The sequence below is a fragment of the Arachis hypogaea genome, chromosome 16 (genome assembly GCF_003086295.3).
Source record: "Arachis hypogaea cultivar Tifrunner chromosome 16, arahy.Tifrunner.gnm2.J5K5, whole genome shotgun sequence".
Classification (NCBI taxonomy): domain Eukaryota; kingdom Viridiplantae; phylum Streptophyta; class Magnoliopsida; order Fabales; family Fabaceae; genus Arachis; species Arachis hypogaea.
The window spans coordinates 29,799,638-29,806,816 of record NC_092051.1 but is presented as its reverse complement, the minus strand read 5'-3'; the positions used below and the strand labels follow the sequence as shown (position 1 = coordinate 29,806,816).

The 7,179-nt window shown below is 29.4% G+C and overlaps 1 pseudogene; it reads right to left on the bottom strand.

The window, feature by feature from the left end:
- Positions 1-1,954: 1,954 nt before the first annotated feature.
- Positions 1,955-2,858, bottom strand: LOC112756936 (isovalerate--CoA ligase AAE2-like; annotated as a pseudogene).
- Positions 2,859-7,179: the final 4,321 nt, after the last annotated feature.

Sequence of the window (7,179 nt, the reverse complement as noted above, 5' to 3'; positions counted from 1 at the left end):
TTTTTTCACAATTTTATATTGTATGTAAGATTTGTTGAGGAATAATAAGAGAAGAAGTAAAGCATAGAAAAAGCAAAATAATAGGTTGTATTAGTATGTGTCTTTTACTACAAAGTACTGACATATATATATGTTCCTTTGTTGTCATTAAGCAAAAAGAGATGTTTGAGTTTTTTATTTGAACCTATTTTTCTATGTTATTGTTCTGAATGTTTGTTAATTTTTTCTTGCATAAGGTAGTGTACATGTATTAAGATATATTTGAAATTGGGTTTGATTTTGTCCATATAAAATTGTAGGATTAAGAGATATTTTTGGAGAGTTTTTTTGGTTTTTTCTCTTGATATTTTTGGTTTTTTAGCTATATGCTATGATGAGTTTATTGACTTTTAATTGATTATAAGCTATAATGGAAACACCATAGAATTGAATTTACTAAAAATCTATCATTATTAAACACCAATTCACTATGATGAGATGTTGAATTAATCATGAATGACTAGTCTTTGTTTATAACTATGGTGAATTTCTTCTGTTGTTGATTTAGGAGCAAAGTAGGAGCTTGTAAGTGGTTGATCACATGGTGTTTGACATGAATTTCTGAGAGAAGGATTGTTCCAATTTTCTGGGAGATGCATAGATGGAGAAGAAACAAAAGATTGTGCAATATAGAGAAAAATTTGATAAGACCCTTTCCTCACCTTATCTTACAAATGATGAGATGCTCCAAAAACTTGTCGAAAGCCAACTTGTATGTTCTTCGGAATAAGAAGTAGAATGTCATAACATTCTCTTGTGTCCTTTGAATTCATTTAGGCAGAAATGGTACTAGCTTGGTGGAGCCATTATTTTTCGTTAAATTATTCTTTTATAGGTTCTTAAGATGCTTTGTTTGATTAATTATCATACAAGCAGAAGTTGTTAGAAATGAAGAGAGTAGATTTATCTAATTTTCATGATATGTTAAGGAGTGCTTCTTTAGAAGATATCATTTTACTTTTGTTAAACACTTGTTTTGTTTTAACCAATTAATACTTGGATATGTCTTTCATGGATGTGTCTTCTGTTAGATGTGTCTTTTGTTTAAAACTTATTTGGATGTGTCTTTAATTAATGTGTCTTCTGTTGGAAGTGTTTTTAATAGATGTGTCTTCTGATTAAATGATTTTCATAAACAGGGATGTGTCTTAATAGATGTGTCTGCTGTTCGATGTGCCTTTAATAGATGTGTTTTTAATAAATGTGTCTTTTGTTTAAAACTTACTTGGATACGTCATTAATTTCATAACTACTTTAAATCAGGTAAGGTTTAGATTTGCTCCGGCGCACCCTAACCTAAACTTTGAATACAATTCCAAACCTTTAGTAAAGAAGACTAACTTTATTTTAATCAAGACTACAGAAATAAAAATGAAATAAATAATTATTTGTCATATGATCTGAAGATAATTGAGTACAACCCAAAGTTCACCGTTCATGAAACCAAACAAAACAATAAACTTGAAGGTTATAAATTTGAAGTGATGAAGTAATCTGTCAATAAACTTGAAGGTTATATGATTCGGACCACCCATGTTGTTTGATGACAATGGAGTATTCTTCATATACATACCTGTAAATGATAAATGTTACTCAGTGCTAGAATGGTAAAATCAAAAGATGAGTTCAAAGTGACTAACTGTTGTTAAATGATTGTGCATCCTCTTTGGGAGTAAATGCTTCTGCCAAATGCATTGGAAACGCCGGAGTAATCTGTCTCTGATCTGGAGGTATCCATAATCCTGCATGAAAAACCATTCCATCCAAATGATCATCGTGAAATTAAAGAACATGCATATGAGAAGAATTTTTAATATGAGCACCAAGTATAATCAAGACCAAGTTTAAAAAATTGTTATATCATTAATATATAACTAGCTAAACAAAAAATAACTTTCTATCTGCTACACTTGGATCACGTCTTTAGGAGCTCCCCCAAGTGTGTAACCTTGTAATTTGTCACATTATCAAAAATGTCCTTAGGCCTTACCTTCCTAAGACAAATATTGGTTTCGAATTGCACTGCCATGCCCCAAGGAAGGCACCATCCATTGCAATGAAACATAGGACCTGTCCATAGATACATCGGGAAGAGATCCATTCGAAATAGTAGAACTGTCACGAGCGACTTTAAATACGCGCCTCTATGGCTATAAACTACTCCTTTAGGCCTTGTGTGGTTCCAGAGGTGTAATTAACACTTATAGGATCTATTTCACTCTTTGACCTAACTATTTCAAACCCTTTGTCACCATTTGCTAGTAGCATCTTATACTCATAACTAATTGAAGAAGTGTCAATTGTTGAATCAGAATCAGAGTCAGCAATAAGGACTAGAATTGGCAATTTTGATGATGTTCTTTTGCATAGCAGGTCCAATGCGCTGTGCGCGACTTCGAGCAGTTGGTAGTCTACAAAGAGGATCTTAGCTTGTGAATGCTCCAGCGGGACTGAAACCATGGATGCATTGAGGCGCGAATTCAAGGTGAAGATAATGGATCCAGCCATTAGGATTGCAAAATGCAGCTCATACTTCTGCTAGAACATTAGGTGATAATGTTGCAACCTGTTTTAAAACAACATTGAATATATAATAGCATCAATGATTGAATCCATTCACCTTAAAGAATTTAAGGATGCTTCCTAATATTTTTCTTAGTACAAGTTTCAAACACTTTTGATGTGTCTCACCCCATTTATACTCCAAAAGAACCATAAACAAGTGATTTTCTCTCCCTGTAAAAACTTGCTACTCTCTCCAAGAACCTTATTGGAGTCAGAGGAACAAGATTTGCATAACAGTAGAATAGACCCTCCATTGATTCCCATGATCCTTGATCCTTACGATCTTTGGAAAAGTTGCAAAATTTAAGTGATCTAAGAAGTTAATATGGGCATACTGTCTTAGAAATTAGCTTGCACAAATCATATTAAAATATGGAACTGCAAACAAATAATTTGGTTTAATTTATAGCAAAGCTAATAAGAAGAAAATTGAAATTTCAAAACATACAAAGATCGCAAAGCCAACTTAAAAAAATCCAATAACGTAAAAAGAACACCTGAAGCCTAGTAAATGAAATAACTATTTACTCTGAACTGACAAAAAAATAGAATTGGAAAATTACTGACATGAGGAACATAAAATTTGAAAGTTGAAACAGCACTGCAAAGAGGAAGTAGTTACCATGTTGGTGGGCGTGCGTTGTGGCGAGCAGGGTCGCAAGCGCGGTGGCAAGCGGGGAGGAGGCCATCGGGCAGCTGGGGTGGCGAGCGTGCCTTCGATGAAAGGGCGGCGCGACGATGCTGCGGCAGTTGGGCCGCGGCGGGTGGAGGACTACATGAGGAAGGACGCGCCCACTGAGGCACGGTTGAGGAGAGCGACGTGAGGGTGGGTGGTGCGGCGTGATGGAGGACGCCGAGGTGAGGGAGAAAGAGGCGACGCCGGCGCTGAGTAAAGTAGCGTTCTCAACGAGACAACGTCGGCGCTGAGGAGGGAAGAAGAAAAGAAGAAGAAAAAGAAAAAGAAGGAGGCACAACGCAGAAAGGATAAGGTTTAGGGATGGGTGAAAGCAAAATAGAATTAGGGTAAATTTTGAACAGAATTATTCAAATTCAGATTTTTTTTATTTTTTAATTATTTATTCAATAGTGTTATTTTTTTAATTATTAATAATTGTTGGTAATAGTTGGCAGACTTAAGTGTTGGTAACGTATACTTTTCCATATTCAAAACATAAATATACCCAAAAATTAATTAAAACTTTGATTAATTAATACATGTTGTTTCAAAGAGAGAGAGAGGGAGAGGTGAGTTTCAAAGAATAGGGGGAGGGAATTCCTCACAAACTCTATTAAGTTATTCAAATTACCGGATATTCTGGTAGAAAAATTTGACAATAAAATTGGTTTCATTAGATGAAACAGTACACTCCATTAAAATGAGTTGTTGACGATAAAAGGCGCACCAATTCAAATTGAAAAAATCTAGGAAGCCAACAATTTTTATGTTTTGTGGCCAACATTTAACTATTAAAAAAAAAGTAAGTAATTTCCCACCATTAAATGTAATCTCACACCATTAAAAAGATTATTGATGGCTAATTGATGATTACAAAACACAAAAATTACTGGCCTCCACTACAACAATATAGATTATTTTTTAGGGTTATAATGTGTAAAAAAAATTTAAAATTTGTCAAAAAAATAAATTTTGACACTATTTTAACTATGAAAATATGTTAATAAAAATTTTGTCAAAAATAGTATTTTTAACATATAAGTGATTGTGAAAAAAAATTAAATCTTATTTTGATAAATATTGACTGTCAAAAATAATTTGTTAGAAAATTTTGAGAACATATTTTCTGTGATACTTATTAATTGTCAAAAATACTATTTATTTTGACACTTATTGACTATAAAATATTCTCAACAAAAAATTTTAACAAAGAATGAGATGAGATCTTGAAACTAAAGAATAACTTGAGATTTTGAAGATAAAGAATGAGTAGTATAATCCTAAACTGAGAGCAGTGTGATGTCAAAATTAACAGAGCCAAAGAAGAAGAAAAATAGTGGAGTAAATTGAAAACAAACGAGTGTCAAAATTGATGAGTAATTTTCTACGGTCAAATTATTCATCAAGAAAACATAGAAAATTTGACATTTATGATATTTGTCAAAAATATATATTAATTTTGACATTTAATTATGGTGTTAAAAAATAAAATATTAAAATAACTCTATTTTCTTGTAGTGCTCCTAACACTCCTCATTTAAATACATTGCGTAGTGTCTGTTATTGTCAAATTTTTTAACAGAAATATAAATCCAACGATAATATTTCAATTTTAAAAAAATTAAATATCAAACCGTCGCAAAAATCAGTAGTAAAATTGTCAATAATATCCGTCGTCAAATTCGACACTAATCCACACATTTCTTGCCGTGTTAGTAGAAAGAACTTTTATAATTCTAGAATGCATTTGAAAGTGACCTAATGGAAAAATACTTTTAATCTTTTCTATCTAAAAAACAATAATAATGTGATTCATATTCTCGCAACGGGCTCGTCACAAAGGTATCAATAAACATAATAAATAGTATATTTGCATATAAAGATTATTGATTTTCATTTTCTTTTTTATTTCTTTTTCTTAAATTTGTTTTGTTTACTTGTAGTATTTGAGCAATAGCAGCAAATAAATTATGGGAATATCTTTCAATTCATATAGAATTATTATGTCACTATTTTTCTACAGTTTATCACATGACAATCATTCAACCAACTCTACACTACCGAATGATTTCGATAAGAATTTTTCTATTTCAATGATTTCTATTCAATCAAAAGCAAATTATTAGTAGTTTTCTTTCTATATATCTTTAATTTAATTTATTTATGATATCAAATATATATAACTTCTTTTCTCAACTACCAAAAATAACTACTTCATAGGATATACATTGAATATAATATCAATATAATATTTTCGGTGGAATAATATACTAATATATACACCAATTATTAGAGATACAATAAATTTTCTCATTATATAAACTTTATAATCGATTTTAATTACAATAAGTACTCTATATTATAGAGGAAGACGACAAAGAGACACTATAAGGTAGCATTTGTTTTGAGATACTGAAATAAAAACTGAAAGATTAAGATTCGGTATCATGTTTGTTGGTTTAGAGATTAGTATTAAAATTTCTGTCTCTATCTTTAAAATTTCAGTATTTTAGTACCTCCAAAAAGTGAGGACACAAAGAACTAAAATTTTTAGAGATAGAGACTGAAACTTTAATATTTTATACCTAAAATACCTTTATTCAATTAATTAATTTTAATTCTACTCTTTGTACAAATTAAATTAAAATTTTATTTTTGTTTTAATTTCTATCTTTCACTTTATACCAAACAAAATACTAAAATTTATTTCATTCTCTATTTCTTAGTCTCTGTCTCTAAATCTCAATTTTTTTTTTTTATTTTTGTCTCTCTGCCAAATATTACCTAATAGTGGCTACAAAGATACAGCCTCACTAGAGAGAGATATACGGTTTTCCTATTTGTCGGATTTAAATTTGACCAACTTAGTTTATAGTTTATTAGTTTAATTTAAATATAGAAATTTGCAACACCTGTTTAGATTTGTTCCTATTGACTGCACCTACAAGGGATCATTGATCTCTATAATGGTAGCATCTCTTTAATTTATTATATTCTTAATTACCTTTGTTTAACAAAATATAATAACTCTCACTACATAACATATAACAAGGGACATGTCTTGTATGGTATACACTGTTGACTTAGTCTTGTGTTGTTTTTTTCTCCTCAGAGGTTTATAGACTTTTCTAGTTTGGGAATATATTATTTAAGTGTTTATTTTAATTAATGATGTAAAATATATTTTCGGGTATTAGATATTTTTGAGAATTTAATTTTTATATTTGCAGATTTTTATTGCCATTCAAGAGTAGATTGAGAGTAAATTCCTTGACATGAGAATTAGGTTTAGTACGTAAAATTACTAAAATACTAATATAATAATACAAAACATATAATTGAATATATGTACGTAGAGGACATATTAATAACTATAATATAGATTCCCTGAAATTTGTATAACAAAAAAAATCTTAACTAATTCTCAAGATTGTTTTTTAAGTTTCTAAGAATTTTTAATATTAACAAAATTTTTTTTTATTAAAATACGCCTGCTAGAAATATTATTCTCAACTATAAAAATACAATTTCTAAACTTAAAACAAATTAATTAAAATGCTTCCAAAATATACATATTTTTATTACTAAATTATTTAGGGCCGTCTAAAAAATTTCAAAAGTTATTTTTTTTAGCTTTATTTAATTTATAAAAAGTAGTAGTATTAATGTCTGGTGCAAATTTTAAAATTAAATTGTAACTTTTTAAGAAATTATTTAAATACTTATGGAGAAGTAAAAAAAAAGACTTTTCTCATAATAAAAAAATTTTTATCATATTTTTTTAAAATAAGTATTTTTAGAATTAGAAAACCAAATACAAAATAATTTATTTATAAATTATTTTTAATATAAATATTTATTGTTTAAACTATTTTTTAAAAGAAAATTAATTAAACTGT